General features: G+C 40.8%; 1 protein-coding gene and 1 long non-coding RNA gene across 5 annotated transcripts in view; one reads left to right on the plus strand and one right to left on the minus strand.

Annotated features, from left to right (window-relative positions):
* MCTP1 (multiple C2 and transmembrane domain containing 1) overlaps positions 1 to 27,161 on the plus strand; it is a 395,876-nt gene that overhangs the window by 277,670 nt on the left and 91,045 nt on the right. The gene's annotated exons all lie outside the window — the stretch shown is intronic.
* On the minus strand, positions 7,315 to 11,169 carry LOC142829904 (uncharacterized). Its single transcript, XR_012904812.2, has 2 exons — positions 10,985 to 11,169; positions 7,315 to 7,480 (listed from the first exon to the last, which is right to left on the minus strand). It is a non-coding gene; the product is annotated as an uncharacterized LOC142829904 (long non-coding RNA).

Here is a 27,161-nt window from a genome sequence, read left to right on the forward strand (position 1 = left end):
AACCACAAAGTAATAGCAACATGTTTAAGTACATCTGAAGCAGGAAGCTGGCTAAACAACCAGTGGGGCCCTTGGATAATCAAGATGCTAAAGCAGTACTCAAAGGTGATAGTCATTTTGGAGAAACTAAATGAATTTATTTGCTTCAGTCTTCATGGATGAGGATATTGGGGAGATTCCCAGACCTGAGCCATTTTTTTAGGTGACAAATCTGAGGAATTGTCCCAGATTGAGGTGTCATTAGAGGAGGTTTTGCAACAAATTGATAAACTCAACAGTAACAAGTAACCAGGACCAGATGGGATTCACCTAAGAGTTCTGAAAGAACTCAGATGTGAAATTGGAGAACTATTAATAGTGGTTTGTAACCTATCCTTTATATCTGCTTTTGTACCTAATGACTGGAAGATAGTTAACATGACACCGCTATTGAAAAAGAGCTCTAGAGGTGATCCTGGCAATTACAGACCAGTAAGTCTAGCGTCCTTACTGGGTAAATTTGTTGAAACTTTAGTAAAGAATAAAATTCAGACACAAAGATTAACATATTTGTTGAGGGAAAATCTCCATCGTTTCTGAAAAGGGAAATGATGCCTTAATAATCTACCAGAGTTCTTTGAAGGGGTCAACAACCACATGTACATGGGGGATCCAGTGGCTACAGTATATTCAGATTTCCAGAAAGCCTTTGACTAGGTCCCTCACCAAAGGCTCTTCAGTAAAGTAAGTTCTCATGGGATAAGAGGGAAGGTCCTTTCATGGACTGAGAACTGCTTAAAAGTCAGGAAACAAAGGGTAGAAATAAATGGTAAATTTTCTGAGTGGAGAGAAGTAACTAGTGGGGTCCCTCAAGGGTCTGTCCGGGGACCCATCCTATTCAACTTACTTGTAAATGATCTATAGAAAGGGGTAAACAGTGAGGTGGTAAAATTTGCAGATGATACCAAACTGCTCAAGATAGTTAAAACTGAAGCAGACTGTGAAGAGCTTCAAAAAGATCTCACCAAACTAAGTGACTGGGCAACATAATGGCAAATGAAATTTAAGATTGATAAGTGTAAAGTTATGCACACAGGAAAAAATAATCTGAGCTATACATACAATATGATGGGGACTAATTTAGCTACAATTACTCGAGAGAGATCTTGAAGTCATGGTGGATAGTTGTCTGAAAACATCCACTCCGTCAAAAAAGCAAATAGAATGTTAGGCTAGGACTTCAACAGGGTTCAAAAAAGAGCTAGATAGATTCGTGGAGGTTAGGTCCATCAATGGCTATTAGGATGGGTAGGAATGATGTCCCTAGCCTCTGTTTCTCTGGAGATGGGTGACAGAGGAGGGAATCACATGAGGATTACCTGTTGGGTTCCCTCCCTCTGGGGCATCTGGTATGGGCCACTGTCTGCAGACAGAATACTGGGCTAGATGGACCATTTGTCTGTCCCAATATGGCTGTTCTTATGTAAATGTTAGTTTTGCTCAACAGTGACTCTACCAACCGTTTTAGAACTACTCCAAATGGGATTTAGGTGGAGCCTGTATAAAAAGGCATTCTCTTAGAAGGAAAGTGGCAGAATTAGTGCTTGTATGTGTGTCTTTTCTCTGTCTAGGCAGCTCTCCTCTTCATATCTTGACACTTCCTAACAATAGGAATGACAACAATACATCTTCCTTCCTATATGCAAGAGACAGGCATAAGGGGTCAAGGAATTTTAAGCTGTTTTATTTTAATTGGATATAGGTGTGTGAGTGGGTACTGAGTGCTGAACATGCTCTTGCAAGAAAGATTTTGGGTGGAGGTATGGGTTTTACATTCATCTCTGAATTTGGTGAGGTTAGTGATCATTCTTACTTCATGTAGCAGTAAGTTCTGTAACCTTGATCCTGCTCTTGTAAAAATCTTGCTAAGGTCACAAGCTTTTCTTGGTTGGTTGTTTCATTTTCTAGTGGCATGAAGCTTGCTGCATGATGTCATAATCACATTTGGACCTAGCATTCTTGCCTGACCCCAGAAAAGGTAGCTTGACTTGATATCCCAATGATAATTTATTAAAAATTCTGCTAACTGTCCCTTGACAAAAGGTATTCAGCCACCTAGAAACACATTGGTGTTTCGTACCACCCCAAGATTTCCCATTAATAATTGCACATAACTCAGTGTCAGCCAATGGTCAGGGCTGTGTGTGTATTACACCCTAGTCTTCAACTGCTGGGACACAAGGTCCTGTCACAGTGGGTGGCCCAGGGGAGGCCGACAGGCGCCCTGAGAAGTTTTACGTCTGTGTCTTTGACTGCTAAGACCATGGTCCCTTTGCGATGGGCAGCCAACAGGCCGACAGACGCCCCAGAGTTTACAGGGAGAGCTTATTACACCTCAGACTTTGACAGCTAGGATACATGATCCCTTCGCAGAGGGCAGCCTAGGGAAGGCTGAGAGATGCCCCAACGGATCTGTCCTCTGGAAGCGACACGATCCAAATGCCCAGCTCTGCCTGTATCTGTCCCTTATGACCGTCTGGAGTTCTTTTAAGTTGTGCGTGGTTCTGTTACAGCAACTGAAGGAGTCAGGTTAAAGCTTAAACAGTTAGGCTACGTCTACACTGGCCTCCCTTCCAGAAAAGGGATGCTAATGTAGCACGTTGGAATAGGCAAATCCACGGGGGATTTAAATATCCCCCGTGACATTTGCTTTAACATGGCTGCTGCTTTTTTCCAGCTTGGGGAAAAGCTGGAGAAAAGCGCCAGTCTGGACGTTATTCTCCGGAAAATAAAGTCAACTTGAAAGTAGGAATAAGAAATCCTCTGGAAAAGGCTTTATTTTCCAGAGAATAACATCCAGATTGGCGCTTTTCTCCGGCTTTTCCTCAAGCCGGAAAAAAGCAGCAGCCATGTTAATGCAAATGCCACGGGGGATATTTAAATCCCCCGCAGATTTGCCTATTCCAACGTGCTACATTAGCATCCCTTTTCCGGAAAGGGGTGCCAATGTAGACAGAGCCTTACAGGTTTATTAAAGACGCTTATAAATCATAAGGTTACAATGGCTATTTCTCTATTTCTTAACTGCTAGCAAATATAGATCTGAAAAATGGTTACAAAGAAAATAAAAATAGAAAACAAATAATGGTTCCAAGTGACAGCTTCATCTTTAAAGAGCTCTAAGTCTATGTGTACACTTAAGACAAAGGACCACATCCAGGTACAATTTTTACCCCCTTCTGTGCCTCTCAACTCCAGTGTATCAGGCCACGGCTGGTCCCTCAATTCCTAGGAAAGATGTATACGAGGTGGGCGACCCCGTGGAACCTCGGGAGGCCAATTACCTAACCCTACCAGCAGATAGATGGTAGATTGACGCTCAGAGTGAGTGTGCTGCTGGACCCATCTTTTTACCCATAGGGGCCTGTATCCTCTTCCTTATCTAAGATGCCAAATTGTACTGGTCCGTCTTTGTGATGCCAGTTCTTACAAGGGAGTTTCAACTTAATTTACACTTGCAAGAGAGATAACTAAATTGTGAGTACTGGATATTCTTTACTGTGCAGGAGATTCCTCCCCCTGCAGACAGCTGTGTGATCATATCAATATAGGTGCCAGCCAAGGCAGTTCTCGCAGCCTCGAGGTCAACAATTGGCGTATCTCTGTTTACAGCCATCCAGGGTCACAGCAGCCAGCATATCTGGGCCTTCTGTCAAGGCTTCAAGGACTATGCTGATTTTACTGCTCTGTCTATGCCCTGTATGCTCCAGGCACCTAAGAGGGGCAAGCAAAATGGATGTTTCAAGGAGGGGGGGGGGGATTCCTGTCTGGCTACACTCAGTCAAAATCCTTTTTTTTTTTCTAAACACATACTGACTCACTGTCTCCTTACAAGGAGTCCTCATTCTAACACTCCTTGTATTTATGCTCAAAAGTTAGAATCAACCCCCCAAAGTCATGCCTCCAAACAATTCTTCCGTTTTTCTCTGAATTAGTTCTTAATTTTTATTTATAATTTCCATTTGAAAAACTGTTGCTGCTAACCATATTGTTGTTGTTTTCGACATCAGAGGATTCAGTTCAAAAGAGAAAATAAGCAGAATTCCTATGATATTGTAACTATTATGCCTCTTGCATTCAGAAGCTGTTCTAGATTTGATTTTAACCAATAGGGAGGAACTGGTTAAAATTTGAAAGTGGAAGGCAGCTTGGGTGAAAGTGATGATGAAATCATAGAGTTAATGATTCTAAGGAATGGTAGAAGGGAGAATAGCAAAATGGATTTCAGGAAGGCAGGTTTTGGTTGGCTCAGAGAGCTGGTAGGCAAGATCCCATGTGAAGCAAGACTAGGGAAAAACAACTAAAGAGTTGGCACTTTTTCAAAGCTATTTTGCTGCATAGAAAAGAGAGAAAATATGGCAAAAGACCACCTCGTCTTAACTGGGAGATCTTGCATGATATAAAAATAAAAATGGAGTCATAAAAAGTGGAACCTATGACAAATTACAAATGATGAATATAAGCAAACAATATAAGTATGCAGTGGCAAAATTAGAAAGGCAAAGGCACAAAACGAGCTCAAACTAGCTACAGACATAAGGAAACAAGAAGACTTTCAGTAAATATATCAGAAGCAAGAGGAAGACCAAGGACAGGATAGGCCCATTGCTCAGTGAGGAGGGAGAAACAGAAACAGGAAACTTAGAAATAGCAAAGGTGCTTAGTGACTTGTTTGTTTCAGTCTTCACCAAGAAGTCTGATCATGAAGGAATGCCTAACATAGTGAATACTATGGGAAGGGGATAGGTTTAGAAGATAAAATAAAATAAAAACCCATAAATTAAAAATCACTTAGAAAAGTTAGATGTCTGCAAGCCACCAGGACCTGATGAAATGCATCTTAAAAAACTCAAGGAGCTGATAGAGGAGGTATCTGAGACGAACTACCATTTTTGAAAAGTCATGGAAGATAGGAGAGATGGCTAAAGACTAGAAAAGGGCAAATATAGTGCCCATCTATAAAAAGGGAAATAAGAACAGCCCAGGAAACTACAGACCAGTCAATTTAACTTCTATGCCAGGAAAGATGATGGAACAAGTAATTAAGGAATTCATCTGCAAACACCTGGAAGATAATAAGGTGATAAGTAACAGCCAGCATGGATTTGTAAAGAACAAATCATATCAAACCAATCGGGTATCCTTCTTGGATAGAATAATGAGCCTTGTGGATAATGGAGAATCTGTGGATATAGTATACCTAGACTTTAGTAAGGCACTTGATACAGCCTCACATGATCTTCTCAATAAACTAAGCAAATACAGCATAGATGGGGCTACTATAAGGTGGGTAAATAACTGGCTGGATAACTGTTCTCAGAGAGTAGTCATTAATGGTTCACAATCCCGCTGGAAGAGCATAACAAGTGGGGTTCCGCAGGGGTCAGTTTTGGGATTGGTTCTGTTCAATATCTTCATCAATTACTTAGATATTGGCATAGAGAATACGCTTAAGTTTGCAGACGATACGAAGCTCGTAGGGGTTGCAACTGCTTTGGAGAATAGGATTGGAATTTAAAATGATCTGGACAAATTGGAGAAATGATCTGAGTTATTGGATGAAGTTTAATCAGGACAAATGCAAAGTACTTCACTTAGGAAGGAACAATCAGTTTCATACATACAGAATGGAAAGTGACTGTCTAGGAAGGAGTACTGCAGAAAGCAATCCTAGGGGTCATAGTGGACCACAAGCTAAATGAGTCAACTGTGTCGCTGTTGCAAAAAAAGCCAACATGATTCTGGGATGCATTAACAGGAATGTTTGAGCAAGACCCAAAAAGTCTTTTTTCTGATCTACTCTGCACTGATTAGGCCTCAATTGGAGTAATGTGTCCAGTTCTGGGCACCACGTTTCAAGAAAGATGTGGAGAAATTGGAGAAGGTCCAAAAAAGAGCAACAAGAATAATTAAAAGTCTAGAGACCATAACCTATGAAAGAAGACTGAAAGAACTGGGCTTGTTTAGTCTGGAAAGGAGACTACTGAGAAGGCACATGATAGCGGTTTTGAGATATTTAAAAAGCTGTCATAAGGAAGAGGGAGAAAAATTGTTCTCCTTGGCCTCAGATGATAGGACAAGAAGCAATGGGCTTAAACTGCAGCAAGGGAGGTTTAGGTTGGTCATTAGGAAAAAGTTCCTAACTGTCAGGTTGGTTAAAAACTGAAATAAGTTGCCTAGGGAGGTTGTGGAATCTCTATCTCTGGAGATATTTAAGAGCAGGTTTGACAGACAAATATCAGGGATGGTCTAGACATTACTGGGTCCTGCCATGAAGGCAGGGGACAGGACTCGATGGTCCCTTCCAGATCTAGTGTTCTATAGTTCTGTGATTCAAACCAGCATGGTTTGAAAGATAGGAGCCATATTAATTCGTGATCTCACTTGTACTCTGTTCCTGTATTATTAAAATGTGTGTGCAGCTCTACAGTAACCACAAATTTCAGGACTTTCATGATTTAAGGTTCGTGAACTGTAGTAGCCATATTGACAATACTGCTTTACCTATGATTGGCTATGTCTACACTGCAGGTTATTTTTGGAAAATGTGTGTACCTTTTTCTGGTGTGGTTTTTTTTTTTTTTTTTTTTTGGGAAGAGGCATTTTTAACATTTGGCCCATCTACATGTGGCCAAATGTGGGGAAAAACATCTTCTTCCAGAAGAACCCTTATTCCTTATAAAATGAACAATACAGGGCTTCCAAAAGAGTGTGCCTGCTTTTTTAGAAACTGATCCAAAAAAAGAACACGTTCCCTGGATTCTGTAGACTTTTTCTGGGATATCTCTGGTATTCCAGAAAAACTCTGCAGTGTAGACATAGCCTTCCTCTTTTTTTCCCATGTTTCACCTTTCCCCTGTTGCATATCTTGCTTCCTTTTCCACATTTGATTATAAGCCACCTTCTTATTTTACCCTTTGCCTTATTTAAGCCTCCCACTTTACCTTTGCTTCAGTTTTCCCTTTCATTAGAGGTAAGAGTGCTTTCCCTTTGCTTCCCCCTTTTTCTTTTCTTTCCCCATAACTGATCCCACACATTGGTAATGGAAGTGCAGATGACAATGACAGGTCATAAAGTGCCTGTCCTGTATTCTCATTCTTCTTCCTCCCTCGCTTCCCGTTGCTTCCCCCCCCCCCCCCCCCCCCCCCCCGCACACACTTATTTTCTAAGGTAGCAGAAAAGACATTTACCACCAAAAGGGAAGGAAGGGGAAAAGTTGATGCCTAAACACCAGAGGAGGGATGTTTAAGATAACATGCCAGAGCAATCCTCACCAAATTGTCATTAAGTTTAATACCTGCACAACTGAGTGAGTGAGAGACACACACACAATGCTGGAATGGTCTTCTGAATTTGGCATTGCACTTGGGCTTAGGAGAACTGTGTTCAGTTCTTTGTGATTTAGGGCAAGTCACTTAATCTCTGTGTGTCAAATTTCCATCTGTAAAATATAGACAAGACAGAAGTATTATGAGAAAAATTGCTTGTAAGAAATGCTTGATTCTGATGATAGTTAAAAGCATTTTCGGAAAAGCGTGTCTAGATTGTCAGGACGCTTTTCCGCAAAAGCACTTTTTGCGGAAATGCGTCCGTGGCTAATCTAGACGCGCTATTCCACAAAAAAGCCCCAATCGCCGTTTTCGCGATCGGGGCTTTTTTGTGGAAAACAACTCTCTGCTGTCTACACTGGCCCTTTTGTGCAAAAGTTTTTCAGAAAGACTTTTGCCCAAACGGGAGCAGCATAGTATATCCGCAAAAGCAGTGACAATCTTACATGAGATCATCAGTGCTTTTGCGGAAATTCAAGTGGACAGTGTAGACAGCTGGCAAGTTTTTCTGCAAAAGCAGATGATTTTGCAGAAAAACTTGCCAGTCTAGACACAGCCCTTTTGTAGCATTGCTAATGAGAGGGCTTCCATACTGGTAAGACTTCAACAGGACATTGGGAGTTTCTCCTTCTGCCCAATGTACTCCCATCTATTTCTCATTTTCATTTGCAGTTTCATTATTCCCAAAGCTATACTTGATTTCTTTATATTTCCAGAAGTTCTCTGCCTCAGAGAATTCATATCTTCCACCTGTTCCTTATATCTCCCCAGAACTTTATCTTCAGCTTATTCTTTGTCATTCATTCATTTTCTGTTTCTAATTCCACTCCATAAGCTACTCATTAAGTTTCTAATTCTTCAACATAATTGGGCGCAAAAAACACTTAGACATTTTGAAAATTTTACTCCCACTGACCATATGGCCAACACCAAAATCTAAAAGGACATAGCAATACTTTCTGGCCAAATGTTCAGTGGTAATGCTTCTTATCAAATTGCTCAGTAGACTGCATTTATTATGTCTTAAGTTGTCCTGCATATAAAATGTATCTGCTCTTTTTCATTTAGAAAGGAATTGGGTAAATGAGGCCTGTGCCCCCTTAACTAATAGAGCATAATGTATTTTCCCTGACGGTGGCACATGAGAATCTATTTTAGTTTCCCTGATAGTTCAAACATTCTGTTTCCCTTTCCAATCATTAATCAAATCTTATGGTGCCATTTTACTTCTAAATAACACCATCTTTCTCTTAACATTAGGGTTAATGAGAGAGATGGGGAAAATTCTTCTAGTGAGCTACTCGCGCTCACATAACCTCTTCAGTTTTTCCCATAAATTTTATATTCCTGGTGGAAAGTATCAATGTTTCACCTTACTGGACTTTGAAAATTGGCTGTCATTTGTCATGTTAGATATATGCCAAAAGCTTGCCATTTTGATGTTGGACTCCTGTGTTTTGTAGCTATGGATATGTATTGTTCTGTTAGATCCATTTCTCATTCTCCTACTGTATCCTTGCTTCCTCTAACCTCTTAAACACTTAATTTTTTTCAGATGTTTCTGAGAAGATCCCTTGATCTCACAGAATATATTTTCTGTGTTAATATGCACTTAGTGTATAAAGTAACTTTGAGCTTTTTTCTTGTAAATGAGCAGTTGTCAATAGAAAGTCTTCAGTCTCTTATTCTCTATTATCAGCACTTTCCTTAAGATATGCATAATATAACTACAGTTAAATTAATTAGCCTGGTAAATAAAACACTAAAGATACTTGAAGTCTTTTCCATGTCTCTTACAACAAGTACAGGCATTTACATATGACATGTAGCTATGAGTTGTAAATGTGTTTTCCTGCCCTTTAGTTTTGTACTGTTGTATTATTTCAATTAGATATTTTTGGTCTGATATGAAATTGCATCAATCTCTTACTCATACTCTTGCTGTTACAAATTGCTCTCATTCCTAGCAATGATGCTCGTGTGTACATCCTTTGAATCTAGAGAATTGTTAGACATTTTTATTTTTGATTGTATAGTTGGTAAGATTGCTTAGTGTACAATATGTATAATATAGATTGCTTCCTCCCTAAATCTTAAGAGGTCATTAACATTTGCAGTGGACAAAATATGAGTGGTTCTTGTTAGAAAATGTTTACAAAGTGTCAAGTCAAACTATTTTTTCATACTTTGAAGCTATAATAGGTATAAGATTCTATCCATTTGTATGGAGGGGGAGTTCAGAGAAAACAGTTAAAGTTAAGGAAAGTACTGGTCAGTTTACATCATAATAGTGTTAGAACACTGAGCTAATATCTTCTGGAAAACTAAGACAGACATCCAAAGAACCTCCACCTTTATTTCTCAGCTATTTTCCTTTTTCCTTTCACATTTGTAAAAAACCTTCTCTTCCCAAGTTTAACCAATACAAGATCTACACCAGTTCTAAGTGGAAGCCACTTCTAACAATGTTGCATATAGCTGTGTGTTAATTAGCTGAAATATATTATCCTTTGGTGTGTGGCTTAGCATTTGTGGTAACTTTTAGTGTGCACAGTTTCCTGAGGCTTTCATGTTTGTTTTCATGCATTGAGGCAAAATCTCAGTATGTCTTCAAATTATCTCCTTGGGGGTGTTTTTTCCTGAGCTAATCCTGACAATCTTCCTGCCAGCTATGCCATCAAGAATAGTAGAACAGTTCATATACAGGAACCTCAATGCTTGGGGCTGTATGCAAATTTAATGCCCAGCTCATTGCTGTTTCCTTTATACAGATGACAGCCATTTTGACAATAACTTCCACGTTTCTCTGCAGAAATCCCATTGAATTATATATATGAGTACACATATATGTTTTTGTATATGTGTTTCAATATACTGTCAGGAACATTCACACATACAAAGGTGTTTTTATAGTATTGTTACATACATTTATACAGAGATAAAATGCATATAACAATGTGTGTGTCAAGAATGCAAAAGTCAAGTAGCCCTTTATCAGAGCTGTATCTAGATCCCATGGAGACTTATCAGCTACTAAAAAATAAATAGGATTAAAAAGTGGTAAACAAAAAATTGACACTGAAAATAACTCTACAACATATGGGGATTTCTTGCCTTCGTAAGAAGCAACAGCATAGATAATGATGTTTTGTTTTCTTACGTTAGAAGCAGTTGCAGTGAGAGCAAATGATTTTCCAGCAATTGTAAATAGTACTTTCTCCATGTATGTCACATGCTTTATAACTGACTGTACTGGGTTGTCTCACCCCCGGTCTCTCCCTGACCTGGCACCCTGGGGCTCAGGGCCTTGCTCTGCAGGCCCAGAGGCCTACTCGCAGTTCTGCAGACCCAGAGCCCAAATCACTGTCCTGCAGGCCCAGAGGCCTAGTCGTAGGTCCACGGGCCCTGAGGCTGAATCATTGTCCCCCCAGGCCCAGGGTGGGGTAGGGGCCTCCCTCTCCTCCGGACCTCAGTCCATGGCCCTGTCAGCGGTGGGCAGTTCCACCACTGGCTCAGCAGGGAGCTTTCCCTGAAACGCACTGAGCCTCCTGGGTCACTTCACATGCCCCGCCCTGGGCTTCTGCCTACCCAATGCCCCTGGCTACCATGGACCCTACCGTCATGTCCAGATCCCACATCGGTGGCTGTGTTGGTTGGTCCTACGGCAGTTGTGCATGTGGCGATGGCGGCAAGATTAGCTGCAAGGTGTGGCTGGCAAGGTGGTAGAGATCGTCTCGAGGGTGGTGCTGGTGGCAGTAGCCATGGCTCTGGCAGGAGCTCCTTCCCCTCTTAGTATGGGCCAACTGAGCTGCGCTCCAGGCTTTTATACCCAGGCTGCACTGGGAGCATGCCCAGCAGGGTCATGGGGGAGGGGCATATTCCCTCCCATAGGTGTGCTCTACTTCCCCTTGTTCAGTGTGGGGCTGGTCTGCCCCGTCACACTGACCCAAAATTTGTGATTGAATTGACTTCTCACAGGTGATGCAGTTTTGGGATGGGTAGAAAGTAGTGGAAGAGTTGCTAAATTAATTCTTCCTGCATCATGAAAACTGATACCAACATTTTAAAATGTTGGTATCTGAAGTTATGCACCCGAATAACAAGTGGCCTGACTGCCAGAGACCCTGAGCCTCTGTAGCTTCTCTTCCCCTACTCCTTCTCACAACAGTTTTTGTTTGTTTGTTTGTTTGTTTGTTTTTTGTTTCTGAGAGACAGGAACAACATAGATTGAAAAGATTTAACTCCTCTCCCCAAGTTGCAGGTAGGATTCATGAAAGTTTCTCAGACTCCCTGTAGTCAAGATTCTGACATTACTTGTTTGTGTTCCTCTAGTGCCTAGGAGCCCCAGTCATGGACCAGGACCCTTAATGTGCTGAACAAACACAGCATAAAAATGGTTCCTGCCCCAAGGATCATACAGTATAACTTGACACAGTTGTGGATGGATGGATAGGCTAGTGCAAAGAAACAGAAGCAATGTTGATCAGCATAGCAAGAATTGGTCTCAGCATACCAGCTGCCTAATCACAGCCAAGTTTTTGTAAATATCGCTGCAAAGGAGATTTTTGAGGGTGAGATTTGAAGATAATGAGGTAACCTTATGGATGCTTCCAGTGAGCTTCTACCAAATATGAGTAGCAGCACATGAAAATATTTGAGTGAGCATTTAACTGCATGGGAGGCTGGCATTTATAGAATCATAGGACTAAAAGGGATCTTGAGTGGACATCAATTCCAGTCCCCTGCATTCATGGCTAAGTTTTATTCTAGACCATCCCTGGCAGGTGTTTGGAGAGTTTTTAGAGCAACTTAAACAATGATGGAGATTCCACAAGCCTCTCTAAGCAATTACAGTGCTTAACTACCCTGCCAGGAAGTTTTTTCTATTGTCCAACCCTACCCTTGAGGCAATTTAAGACCACTGCTTTTTGTTCTATTGTCAGATTAAAGCAACCAATTTTTCCTCTATCGTCCTTGTAACATTTTATGTATTGAAAAATGTTTTGTCCCTGTCCTCCTTTTCTTCTCCAGACTTAAAAAAAAATCCAGCTTTTTCAGTTTGCCATCATAGGTCGTGTTTTCTAGACCATCTGTCATTTTAGTTGCTCTTCTCTGGACTTTCTCCAATTTCTCAATGTCTGTCGTGAAATATGGTGCCTAGAACTGGACATAATACTCCAATCGGAGTCTAATTAGAATGGAGTAAATGGTTGAATTATTACTTTTATCTTGTATTGCGGGGGTGGCCAGCCAGTTAGACGAAGAACCAAAATAGCGGTGGATAGAGTGCAAAGAGCCATGTATTATATATTTATTTTTATCTATCTATATATAGAAAGGTAGATAGAAAATGTAGTGATAAAAATAACATTACAGGACATTTCGGACAAAAAACAATAAAAAAGGTCTCTAATCACTTAAAAAATTCATGGCTAGTCCATAGATCTTCAGAGAACTTGACAACAAATAAACATCAAATAAAAAAAAAAACCCTTTAAAATACAGTAATATTCTTACCCTAAAATAAAAAGCATCCCACCATGTATTTTAAATTTAACACTTTTCCCTTATATTTTCTGAGCTTTTTTTAATTAAAACTGAACTGAGATTTAAATTAGCACATTTTGAAGTGCCAGTCCCAGACTGCAAATACGAGAGGTTAAAAAACAAGGGAGAGACTCATATCTCAGAACAATTGCGTCAGCCTGGCAAACAATAGCCTTTCAGTTTTCTTTAAAGAAATACAGTGTAAACCAGGTACATGCTGATTCTTTTTTTGCCCTGGAATTTAAATATGACATATGTGTTGGCTGCCTTATTCTGCATCCACGAAGACTTTGAGTTTAAGGTACTTCAAACTCCCTCCCCCTCCCCCTGCAACTCAATGCCCCTCCCCTTCCCCTGAGCCAAGCATTCCCAACCACCCCCCCACGCTCAGACCAAGGCACTCCCAGCCCCTCTGCTCTAACCCAATGCCCTCCCTCTCCCAGCCCCCCTGCTCTAACCCAGTGCCCTCCCTGGCCTCATCCAGGGCCAGGCACACCCCCCCCCCCCCGCTCTAACCCAATCCTCCTGCCCTCCCCCAGAGCCAGGCACCACCCCTTTTCCCCCTCGGCTCTAACCTAATGACTGGGTCCCGGAGACACTGCTGCTGCCACGTGTTTCTCCCTCCAGGTGCTGGGATGCCATATTCAGAGCAGCTGGCCTGAGCAGTCTGGGCACGGGGCTCAGAAGCAGCAGGAGCCACATTTTTTTTTTTAAATTAAAAAGCCGTATGTGGCTCGAGAGCCACGGGTTGGTCACACCTCTTGTATCTAGTACTCCTTCTAATACATCCCAGCATGATGTATGTTTTTTCAATAATATAACACTATTGATTCATATTTAGCTTGACCCCCTAGTTAGTCAGTCATTCCCCACTTGGTATGTATGCAACTGTTTGTTCGCTCTGAAGTGGAGTCATTTGCATTTGTCCTTATTGAATTTTATCATATTTTCTTCTGAACCATTTCTTGGTATTAATTGATGTGGCAGTAAGAACTGACATTTCAATATTGAGTGACAGATGGAGTAGCGATAACCCTGAAAGATTAAGAAAGTGTGTGTTTGAGGAGATAGAAAAGGAGGAACAAGTGGAGGGATTGACAATAAGAGACAATACGATCAAAGCAAAGGGCTTGTACAGAACTTCCTAGTCCAGCACACATTGGTCTGGAAACATCATGGTTCAGCAGGATTTTAGTTAGCCAGATGTCCATTTATCTTGGTGTGACCAAGGTTCTTGCAGCCCCACAAAGTTTGTTTACAACCACCAGTCCTGGCTTTCAGTGTTCTGTGCTGTTGTTTAGCTCAATATACACCTAAATGTCTTCCAAAGAGCCCAGTAAGCAGTGGAAGTGTTGGTAATGCTGCTAGACAATATTGACCTCCTGTGGTTAGGCAAATTCTCTGCTTCAGCACCGGTCAGATCCCGAAGGTGCTGGACTAAAGAGGGTCAACCTGTAGCAGTATTCTGAGTGAGTCTGAGCAGGTCTAGTTTGCGTTTAAGGACAGAGAGAAGCATATTGTAGTAATCAAGATGATGAGCTTTTTAGCCATTTTGATGGCTAGGAAAAGCAATATGCTGCAGGTCTTATGCAGAAAGAATCAGCAAAGATCTTCAGTGCTAGTCCCTATTTGTATTCCACAAAAGTGGATGTATGCACACACCATGTGCCTGGGTCTGGAAACTTGTAAGAAGCTTCAGATACGCATCTGCACCCTGGATCAGCAGTGAGGCATAAGGGAAGACAGACTGCCTCCTTAGTTCCTTTTTAGTTCCATTGAGTTAGCTTCAGACACAGAGGATTCCATCTTTGCATTATCATCCTGATCACCACATATTATTGTATATATTTCTTAATGTGGTTAGTTGTCTTTAATCTAAGCTATAGTCTTGGGACCCTCCCTGTTTTCCCCCTCTCAGGAGAAGGACTGTGTCTAGTGTTCCAGGGTTTAAGAAAAAGCCCAGGTAAGCCTGCCTGGGTGAGATGAACTGGATAATTGGCTCCTACGAGGCTGATCTAGTTGGGAAGTTCTCTGGTTCGGTGTTTATCCAGCAGGCAGTTGCATACTGGATTCCCATTCCACATACAATGTGACCGTTATCAGAGGCACATACCTCATAGGCTACGATGGGTGACCATGTGCCACAAATAGGTGGATAATTTGGGAGACAAGGATGCATATCAATCTTTTGGAGTCCAGCTGACCTGCAATCATTCCTCCCATTTATATAGTGCCCAAGTGTCCAGAAAATGTCAGAGAATGAAGACCATCTTCCATATAAACAAATAAGGAAGAATGAAATCTTTCCTCACGGCATAGAAGCAATATACTTATGGAACTGTGTATCCAGAATGACATTAGGCTCTGTGACCTACTTTTTAGATGTGCAAATGCTCTGGCATGCAATCTCAGCAGACATTTCTCTACCAAACATGAGTAGGAGGTACGTAGTTGCATGCTCAACAAATTCTTCACTCAATGGGTGACAGGCTCCTGAGATCTGGTGAACAAGAAGTTCTGCATACATTTCACATGAGCAGCACTGAGTTGGGATTGCCAGGATGATGCCTTTCTTGTTATCTTGGTCAGATATCTATGGTGCTTCTTTCCTCCTATTACATTGCTACCAGAAGATCTGCAGAAGATTTGCTGCAAGGATGTGTCCCCTTCTCATTGCACCAAGATGTTTCAGGGAATTCTGGTTCTTTAACCTCCTGCAAATATCAGTCTACCCATCCCATATCCAGATGTTCTAACTCAGGACAATGGCAGGTTCAGGCATCCATGTTAGGACTGTGTTCAGCTCATGACCCAGCATTTGGATAGGTGTCAAACTTGCAGCATTCATGTTCAGAGGTGGGTCAAACTACTCTTAATCACAGTAGAAAGACCACCGGAAAATGTTATTTAGCCAAAAGGAGGCATATCTTTGTCAGGGCATAACAAAATCAATTGGCCGTAGAGACATTGGATGTTTCTGCTACTCTAGACTACCTCTTTCTCAAGACTTTGAGCCTGGCTTACTGCTGGTCCTCCTATCTCCAGTTATTACCTTCCATCTTTGGATAGAGGGCTACTTTGTTTTTATCAATCTGATAATAACTATATTCTTGAAAGGTTTCACTAAGTACAGTAAACTTCCGATAATCCGGCACCTTTCGGATCCAGGGGGTGCCGGATTATCAGATATGCCGGACTATAGGAAGGGGGAGACTAGAGGGGTCTGAGTTGGAGTGGGGGGGATGCGACCCTCGACGCTGCGGGACCAACCCGACATCACTCCAGCTGCTCTTCCCCAGGCATCCCCAAGTCAGACCCTATTGAAACTGACCACGGCTGACTTGGGGAAGCCGGGGGCAGAGCAGCTCCAATTGTCCTGCAGCCCGGAGCACTTCCGGGTTCCAGATGGTGCCAGACCACTAGAGTTTTACTGTAATTTCTAATTTCTACATACATCAATTCATTTCCCAACATTTTTACTACAACCTCTTTCCTCCACTATGGAGTGGAGGCTTCCTTCTCTCAATGTCAGATGAACTTTGGTGTTCTACCTATAAAGAATTCAACTAATTAAGAAAATACCTAACTACTTGTTGCTGTAACAGAAACAAAATGGGGTCAAGCAACAGCAGTGGACACTGTTACCGGAATTCTAGTTATACCTTTTTTTGCTATTATTTAACACATCTCCTTCCCCTGTATTGGGTGAAGGTCTAGTTCACTAGATTACAGGAAACCTCAGTAGCATCTCTTTGAGAAGTGTCTGTGCTGGGCATTTTTAAGGTAACAACATGAATTTTCATCCCTGCCTTCACAAAATGTTATGCTTTAATCCAAGTCTCTTCTGTGGATGGAGTCTTTGGAATGGTTGTATTACGTATATATAAATACAGTAGCCATCCTTATACCCTGCTCATACTACCCTACTGCTTACCAGTGACTGATATATGGAATACAAGTGGGGACCAGCACTTGAAAAAGAAATGGAGGTTACTTCCCTGTAACTGGAGGCTCTTTGGGCCTATCTGTATTTACGAGAAGATCGATACTCTGGTGGTCAATCTTCTAGCATTGAATTTAGCAGGTCTGGTATAGACCCATAAATCAAAGGCTGACGACAGCCCCCGATGGCAACTCGTACTCCTGTGAAGAGTAAGAGAAGCAAGCAGATGGGAGCATTTACTGTGTGGACGCTGCATTTTGTGTAGCTAGAGTTACATGCCTTAAGCCAATCTGCCTGGTCTAGTATAGACCAGGCCTTTGAGATGTATAGTTCCTATCTATGGATGTATCTAGACTACAGAGTTTTGTCAACAAAAGTGGACTTTTGTCGACTATAACTGCGTCTACACTACCGCTGAGTTCTGTCGACATAACGTCGACAGAACTCAGCAGTTTTGTCGACGCTGGTAAACCTCATTTTATGAGGCATAACGCCTTTTGTCGACAGACTTCTGTCAACAGAAGGTGTTATTGCATCTAAGGTTGTGTCTAGACTACAGGGTTTTGTCGACAAAGCATTTTGCTTTGTCGACAGAACTGGCTGAAGTCTAGACGCTCTTTGTGGACAGAAGCTTTGTCGACAGTATCTGTCGACAAAACTTCTGTCGACAAAAGCCTGTAGTCTAGACGTACCCTGAATTTCACTAGCTGCTACTCTCTGCCTGGTGCTACAGTTTGCCTGTAATCACAGTAGAGAAGGAAATGAAAAGGTGGTTGCTCTGCATTACGTCTTATAACCTTGATATTGATCAGAAGAAGCTCCAAGACAGAAGTATGAATTAAGAGGCACTACTCGTACTGTTTTCCAGTCTCAAGTGCCTGGTGGACATGTGTCTATATATGCAATACACCTAGACACCACATATCTTAAAGAAATTCCATTTATAGGTAAGTAACCACCATATCTAGCTACAGTTTGGATATGAGAACTCTAAAGGTGATCTAAGGCACCATCTTCAACCAGCTTATGGTCCTGTGTATCAAGATGTTTGTCCACAGGGATCAAGAAACGAGGTAGCAGAAAGAGCTAGGGTGGGGGAGATGAAGGTTTATTTATGTGCCTAAAGTTAGGCAGCACAGTAGAAGTGGCTCAGGGACTTAAACATGGAAACAGGGTTCTTGCAGATGATCAATTATGTATAAGGGCTTCATAAAAGAGGGAATGCAAGTGATAAATATTGGTTCTTGATTGATTTGAATTAAAAATTGTTTTCTTCAAATTTTTGGTCAATGTATATGCTAAATTTGTTTTATAAATATATTCCTCTGCTAACTTTCCCAATTCATCTTGCTTTTGCAATATGTAGCTTGAAAAATCCTGCTCCTGCTGCTCCCACCTATTTAAACTTTTACTGTGGAAATTGATCTATTTTCTTTTTGAATCTTAAGATTATAGTAGAATTGTACTGCTGAAAAGAAGAAAGTTGCAGTAGTCTAAGGCTGCTGTCAGATCTCCATAGAGAAAGGTTTTACAAAGCTAATATCATTTAGAAATAAAAATGTATTATGAAGATAATTTAACAGCTAATTCTTTTGTTTCAATGTTTAAAATATCAATTTAACTCCATCTCCCAACACTACCTGCACTAAAGTTAAACAAATACTTTAATTAAAGAAAGTGTTTTGTAATTGGACACGTTACATATAATTCATTATATATAGTCAATTCCTGAATAAGAGCTATTTACACAAATAAAATTCCAATGGTGCGGTGGTGAATTATATATTGCTAAAATGCCTAGCATGAAAGAAGTGATGTGATTAGATGTTTTGCCATTGCCCTTATTTTATTATAACTACACGGGCTGATTAGCATTGTAACATAAGAATATATCTACATATGATTAAAATACAATAATTTCTGAAGCCTTTTTAAAATATTTGTATGTGAATACACTTTTGCACCAATTGATTTTTTCTTTTAGTCAATATTGTGGTCTCTTTTCTTTAGTTGTATGTCTTTTGATTTCCTTCTTCATCTTTCCTGACAGCTATTTGTTACCCTTCCTGTGTGTGCAGTTGTAACCCACACAGCTAGCGCTGGTCACTATCCCATGTAAGGGGATGCAGACCACTTACAGCGAGAGATAGGAACAAGAGAGCTCTATAGCCTAGGCTGAGTGCTAGATGGCTTTATAGCTTAAACTGCAGAGGTTCCTACACTGAGCTCTAGAGGTCCTAGGTTTAAATCCATCTGGTGGTGGTTGCACAGTCATACTGAGAGAACTAAGTATCTTAGAGCATGGAAGTAAGAGGTGACCATCTCAGGAAATGTGTTATCGCAATACCACACACCCTTTTGTGTAGTCCTTCATCCGAGGCTTAGTGTACATTGGATATGGCCTTGAAGAATATGGTCTCAGCTGTTCTCACTAGATTTTCTTTAAAATTTGTATAGCTACTACTTCCATAGTTCCACTGATAATAACAGTAGGGCCAACAGCTATCACAGGCACTGGAGTAAGATGTGTGTGGGCCACCATCTCCACACTCCTGGAAAGAGCTGGGCCTCAAGAGGAAGGGGCAGGGCCATGGGGGAACAGCGCTGCCTGGAAAATGGCATGGGCCTCCCCCTCAGCCCTTAGTGCTCCTTGGAGTACATGGCCTTGAACTCCGGTGCAGTGATTGGGCAGTGGTTTAAAGGGGCCCAGCACTTGAGCCACTGCTGCTGTGGTGGCTGGAGCCTCGGGCTCCTTTGAATCACCAAGCCCTGGGACAATTGCCCCTTTTCTCCCCCCTGCACCCCTTTCCTCATCCCACCCCGGAGCTCCTAGCCACCGCTGTTGCTGCTACGGCATGCTTCAGGCAGCTCTGAGGACTGGCTGGTGAGGAAGTAATATGGTGTGGTCCTGGCAGTGTTGATGGCTAGCTGCCCCAGACCTGTCCCTTCAGTGAGCACAGAGCTGACCACCTGCTACCTTGCCCAGGGCTCTAGCAATTCTGTCTGCCTCCCTGGGAACACAAGTATTAACTGGCCACTAATTTTTCTTAACTCCCTTACTGAACCATGTCCAAACAATGTCTTGTCTACTTCAAACTTCAGTCTTTTCCTTATTTGTTCTTGAGACACAAGGCTCATGATTTAATTATGCTGAAACTTTATTAATTTATATAGTGCAGATCACCGTCATTCCTTAATTGTTTTTACCAGGGTGCTTTCAAAAAATCAAACATTTTTAATTTTAAATCTGATTTAAAAAAAATATTTTAAATAAATCAATTTAAAATCAAATTTGAAATGCAGTCTCTATGTTAAGGCTTGAATTTAGGATAATCTATTAATATATCAATGAAATAGAAATATTTTAAAATAAATCTTTGCTGCCAAAATTTTAAAAAGTCATACTGCTGGATTGGTGGAATGCAGTGCTAAGCACATGGTACCAGAGTAGGTTAAGGTGCTACAAACAACTTTTACCAACAGTGTCCTCTTCTGCAGGTGCAGAAAAAATGTTTTCTTTATTTCAGTTGATTCAATTAGTTTAATTAAATAACTCTTTCATTCAAAGTTGAGAAAATAGTTAGAAGTTGAAAAAGCGGGTGAGCTTATTTTTCTTTTCCAAACAGAGTAAAAACTAGTTCTGAGATGAGATCTACTAGCTCTAAAACTTGGAATGCATGGGGACTGGAATCAGTCAGTTCAATTCACTGAATACAGGTGCTTCCTTTGTTTAGAAAATCAGTTACTTTTAAATGTAGCACAGGTTTTGATAAACTTACTTTTCCTGTCTTATGTATCCAGCACACTTCAGGTGGTTTTATAAAACTAATAAACATGGTTTTAAAATGTTGGTTTTGTGCCCTTTCACTGAACTAAAATTTCTATCCAAATTACAGCTTAACACAATGATAAGGAAATTATTCATCATTTGGTAAAAAAAAAAATGTCATTTATCATTTTCTAAAATAGAATGTGTAGGGATCTGGTGTATCCTACTGCATAGAAATAGTGGTACCACATTCAGAGCAAGGCTATGATTGGTTGCAAATTAACATGTTTTAATGATTACCATCCAGATCAACCTTTCTTTAGTAAATAAAAATGCAAATGCAAAACAATATCCTTGATTTATATCACTTTGATGTAAATTAATCCATCCTGGTTTTCTGCCATCAATTCATCACGCCACCTCTTCAATGGAGCCTGTCCACTGTTGGGACCCTACCACCTTCTCTTTGTGTCAGGGGATTGGGAACATATTTTGAGATTAGGACCCTCCGCTTCTTCAGGGAATCTGCTGCCAATTTTGATTTATCAAAGAACTGAGGCTCTATGAAATGAGTACCTGATCTGGATACCTGCTAAGTTGCAACAACTTGAAACTTTTCTCTTGACTTGAACCACTAGGTCTTTGAGCTTCTGTGGTAAACTGAAAAAGCCACCCCTCTCTGGCCAATTTAAAAGTGTGTGTGTGTGTGGGGGGGGGATAGTGCCCAGCTCTCAAACTAGCAACTAGCTCAATGTCCATAAATTGGTCAAAAAAAGTACCCTTCTCTGATCTCGTGTGGCAACAGTTAATCCAGGAATTAGAAGGGATTCAGGCTGGAGGGATGGGTTTTATGTATCGTCCCCCTGGTGCACAGGGTCAGTGAGTTACCTGAGCCACAAGAGCTCAGGAATGCTGCCTTGTCCATGTGGCCATCTCTCTTGGGAGGGTACAGGTAGACTGCAGGGTTTTTCTGGGATGCCTCTGGTATCCCAGAAAAACTCCACCATGTCCAGGGAACGCTTTCTTTTGCAGAAGAGCAAACGTGCTCTTTCAGAGAGCCCTGTATACCTCATTCTCTGAGGAATAAGGGCTCCTCCAAAAGAGGTGGCTTTTCTGCCATTTGGCCCTGTCTAGGTGGGGCCAAATGGTGGAAAAGCCTCTTCCGGAAAAAACTATGCGAATTTTGGTGCACAAAAGGCTATAGTGTAGAGCTTGCCTAAGGGAAGAGGGGACATGTGAAGAGGCCACCTTCTATCCTTTATTCCTGCCAGTCCAGATAGAGCCCTAATCCATACCCTGCACTAAGACTGCAAAGGATTGTGTTTTGTCCTTGTCTCATGGGGACTGGGGGGACAGGATGCAATGGATATGTTCTAATTAGGATACAACTTTATATTTATCTGAGCTATTCACTGTACTGTAATGCATAAAATTCCTTCCTTAATTGTTTGGATCTGGTGGATGGTTGCCATCAGATTTCTACTTCTCCACAGCTGATGTCCTCTTGTTGCTGAGCGCCACCACCCTCCCCCTTCAGAGAGGATTGAGGGGCAGGAGAAAGTGGGGGGGGCTTCTCCTTGCTGTACCAGAAATTAGGAAACTGACACCTTTCCTCATCTCTGTTAGGGGATGTCGTCCGTTAAAAGCACTTCAGATTCATCATGGATCTTAGATACCTTGTGGAATGAGTCCTTGCCCTGGGCACTTACCACAAGGCAGCACCAGCAGATAGCTGGGTTACTTACCTCGGATTCAGCCACGTTTCCAGATTTTTTTTAAACAATTGTCTCCCAAATATCAACTAAAAATATATCCATTCCCCAGTCACAGAGGGGTACTCTATCATCTTTGAGTCACTCAGGTATCAGATGTGATCGGTTTTATGGGATAGGCCTTGTCTACTAGTAGTGACCTGCTGGCTTCTCCTGGTAACCTCCACTTCATCATTTCAGGCTAGTTGACAGTCACCCTCTAGTAAAAGACATAGGTCCTGAAATACTAGCAATGATGGGAGCACTTGTATAAACTGGCTGCCAGTGTTTTAACTATTATGTTGTCTAGATGTGGTACAATGGCTTGGCTACTGAAAACTTCCACCATTGTTACCACTGGCAAATCTGTGCTGGTGGGACATTTTAAGGAGAAAAGTCTAATGTAGAGAATGTCTCCCCCTGAGCTCACAGCACTCAGATGTACACATGGCTCTGCAACTGCTGCTCTGAGCAACATGCAAGGGTAGGGCAGGAAGAACAGGAGACTGGCTGAAGCTCCCACTGTGCCTCTGTGCCACATCCAGCTCACAGGCCATATTTTACCCACCACTGATGTAGATTGAATGTAATGAAGATATCAAAAAATACATTAGTAAATTCAAATATTGCAAATAGAAGAGCCAGTAAGGCAGCAAAAATATATAGTAACATAATACTGTAATTCAGTCAAATTCAATCCTAAACTGCTGTGTACATTTTTGAAAAGCATCTAAAAGTGAGTTAAGATCCTGAATCCCAGATCCTCACAGGTATTTCAGCACTGAATGACCATTGATGACAGTTGGTATCAGTGGAAGTTAATTAGGTACCTCCGAACTCCCATTGAGGATCTGGTACATAGCCATTTTTGAAAATGGGACTTTAAATGGTCAGTATCTCTTCAAAATTTTACTAGCTTTTTCTTTTGCTGGTGATGCCCATGTGAGGATTTGGAAGTGCCTAGATGAGGGCTATGAAAGAGAGAAAATGAAAAAGGTAGTTAACAGATGAAGCACTAACACATTACAGCTATGTGCCTTTTCCACAGAAAATAAGTAAAGAGGGAAAACTGAATTGGTTTACTGTATTGAAAAAGCTCTGTAGGTATTGCCTGCTCAAAGGAGCTTCATCAAACAGAAAAATGCTTTGAACATTCATGAAGTGGCTATGGGGTCTCTTGCTTCTCCCACAGGGAATCCACTATGGTGGCATTGTCCATATTTGATAAATTAAAAGTTGGAGTTGTTTGTTTGAATCATAGATGCTAGTGATGAGAGAAGGCCTATTGGGTTATTTTGTCCATTGGACCCTCTACTGATTCAGGGTTACGTCGTATAAAATCTTTTGTAGTGTTTTGTGCAATCTACCTGAAATGCCTTAAGCAATCTGCTTCTTCCCTGCTAACCATGCTCAAAGAAGCTTTTCACACACACATTTTATACTTTCCAAAGTGTTCATGGGAGAATAAATGAATTTGACAGACATTTCCCAGTTTTGGAATGCTCTGAGATTCCATGGTATGGATATACTATAAGAACCTGGATAGAAAGTCATTGAAATCCGCATTTGCAATTAGAGTTCACCTGCTTCAGCAGAAAACCAGGATCTTAAATTTTACCTTAGGGAGTTTTCACATTTTTCAGATGGTGCCATTAAGTCAAAACTCAAATACCTGTTCATCCATTAGAATGGCATGTCAAATGCCAATGTGATAGAGCAGGTTAGGATTGGGCTCGCTAATAAGATACTCTGTAGCATAATTATGAAACAGATTTTTTTGCTTGCTTTCTTGCTTTTTATTTCCCTTTGTATTGTTCTCTGTTGCCTTTCACTATATTTTCTTGGACTGCAAATATGGCAAATCTGGAGACATTTGTGTCAAAAAAATGCTTTATTGTATGTGGAGAGTGTTCTAATTTGAGTTTCTTTTGATTACTGGTGATATATTTTAAAATAAGAACCTGCAGTATTTTAGCCAATAGGTCACATGACACAATACATTTTTTCATAACATTTAATATGTAGGGTATATATCTTTCACACTAATTTAAAATCTCTTCTTAAACACATGCAGACTGTATGCACTAGTAGGAGTCTGATAGGTGGCCTAATGAATGATATGTAGTTCTGGTATAAATTCCCAACACTGAACCTCCCCTCTGCATAAAAATCTCAAACACTATTTGGTTCACATCACTTCATTATGGTGAGAATGTTGTAGCAGGATTTGATGTAAGGTACGCTGAAGGATTTATGTAAAATCTTAAGGATATTCCTAAAGACCTTTGAACTGTTGACAGCTATTTTACTGACTAGTAAAATGCGATAGTGCCTTAATATACGACACTAAGGTAGTACACACAAAGTTTTACATACTGACCACACGGTGGAAAAAAGACTGCTCGACCAAGTTTTTAACAAGATTGTTTGCTTGTAGCCTGACAAAGCCCGTATAGTACAGAGAAGGTGAAACACTGATTTTTTTTTTTTAAACTAAACCTGGAATTTAATCTGAAAATTAAATAGTATGGTATTTTCCTGAAATGTTTACATTAGTTTTCAAAAGTAACCACATATTGATTAACTGGGAATGAAGCCAATAACAACAAAAATTAAGAATCTTGGCTTACTGGATATTTCAGAATGAAAAAAATTATTAGAAAAGAGACACAAATCTGTTAAGCTTCTAAAGGACAAAGGCCCTTCAGATAAAGTGGTATGAATTTTTTAATGCAAACCTTTCTTTAAAATTGGAGAAAGCGATTACAGAAAGATGCTCTAAAATAGCCTCAAATGAAAGCCCTAGGCTTTTTCAATGCTGATATTTCCTACTGTTCTCAACTGATTTTTTGGGCAGGCTTTTAACTGCCTGCTAGTTCCTGATTCTGTTCATTTATTCTTTAACATAATCCCTCTGCATGTGAGGAAGGTAGTAAGGGGAAAACAGATTAATCAAATGTTAAAAAATATAGCTGGGTATCAAAGACACAGCCATCTGGAACCATACAACGATGCAACATAAATAATAGTGTGAGTTAAGCATAGAGAGCTGGGAGAAGTGTCAGACTTGGGGTCAAAGTATAGCTTCCAAAGAAAACTTGCAGGTAGCTCGGGCCAGCATTAACTTTCACAAAACCTTGTATCACTTACATCAGTACCATTTAATACACCTGTTCCACTCTGTACTTATGCTGTATCACAAATGGTTCTAAAGGAATTAATCCTAGATTTTTACCTGCAGTGCAGCCATATCACTCTGCTTATTTAGTACGAAGTGGCCCTAAAGCAACATAGTTGGCCATGGGAAGATCACCCCACCATGCCTTAGTGGTGCAGAATCAGTCTAGAGGTTTGTGCATCATCTCCCTCCTGAGGGTATAGAGGTTATAGCAAGTAAAAAGGGGTAGAGTTGAGGCTTGTGTACACACCATTCATCTCAAGTTGCCATGTTGGTTTCATGAAGTCATTAACAGTCAACAAAGCTCATGCGGCAGAATGGAGGCCTGCAAAAGTCCTCTTCACCCATCACTCCTAAGCTACATTGTGTGCTCTTCTCACCTGTACATGAGAATATGAGCCTGAGTTTTCCTCTGCCTAGCACTTTCTATAGTCTTTTATACCTGTGCGGAGGGAGTGTGCCAGGGGTGTGAGGCTCTCATTTGTGGTATTTTACACTCCCGTTTCACAACTTTAAATGATTACACAAGGTCCAAAGCAATGGAGACTCAGTCCCAGACAGGTGAAACTGAGAACAGTATTTAGCCTACAATATTTGTCAGACGCATAATAGAGGTAGGAAAATATAACTACAGTAAAACCTGTGTTATCCAGCACGCTTGGGGATTAGGGCATTCTGGTTATCTAAAAATTCCGGTCATCTGAGGGTCCCATCAACCTAGGAAAAACCAATGGACAATAATAGTAAGACTCAAGTTTTTAATATTGGTAGTTTTGTAGTGTGAGGCAGTTGGGGTCTCGTTTATATTTTGAGTTAAAGATGACTAGTAGTACTTAAATAAAAAATTAAACCAAACATGGTAAACCAAGCCAGGCCTCTGCATCTGAAGATGATTGTTACTTAAATGTTTTCATTAAGGCTCATTCACTGCTTCCTATAATGGGGTGTGTGTGTGTGGCTGGTGCCCCTAACGGTTGTCTTGCGTTCTTGACCCCTACTCAGTAGTGCTCTTAAGACTGTGGAGACAGACTTCAGACAATGAGTTGCTGCTGTGCTTTGTTACTCCAAAGCCTTAGAAAAGGGAGTAGGAAACAGGTTTGATCAGAAGGTGAGCTCTGGAGAAATGAGCTTGGCATGTATGTTGTTTAGGAGTTTGAACACTATGAAGATATCTAAAGGGACATTCATGGTTTGCCGTTATTTTGATAAAATAGCTTGGTAAAAACTGGAAACTAGAGGAAGGTATCTTTGATTAATGTGGGACTCCTGTGATCTTATTTTCCAATCCTTTTAATCTCAAATCATTATGTCTAATATTTATTACAGATGATGGTGGTAGTGCTGTCTGTAGTTAAGGTTGCTTAACACTTTGCATTATGAGACTCTACTCTTAGTTGCTTATAACTCTTGACAAATTTTAACTTTGTTCCAACTTTTTTCAGATGTTTCTGCTAAAAAAAAAATCAGTTTCTGAAAACATTGGTTTGCCCATGTTAAAATACTTTCAGCCAATTAATTGTGAAACTTTAGCAACTCCAATATTTGGATTAGGAACTTCAAAGTTGGTAGGGGGCTCATTCTGTGTGAAGGGAGTGTTTTTTGTCAG

The sequence above is a fragment of the Pelodiscus sinensis genome, chromosome 6 (assembly GCF_052426305.1).
Source record: "Pelodiscus sinensis isolate ZL-2025 chromosome 6, ASM5242630v1, whole genome shotgun sequence".
Lineage (NCBI taxonomy): Eukaryota > Metazoa > Chordata > Testudines > Trionychidae > Pelodiscus > Pelodiscus sinensis.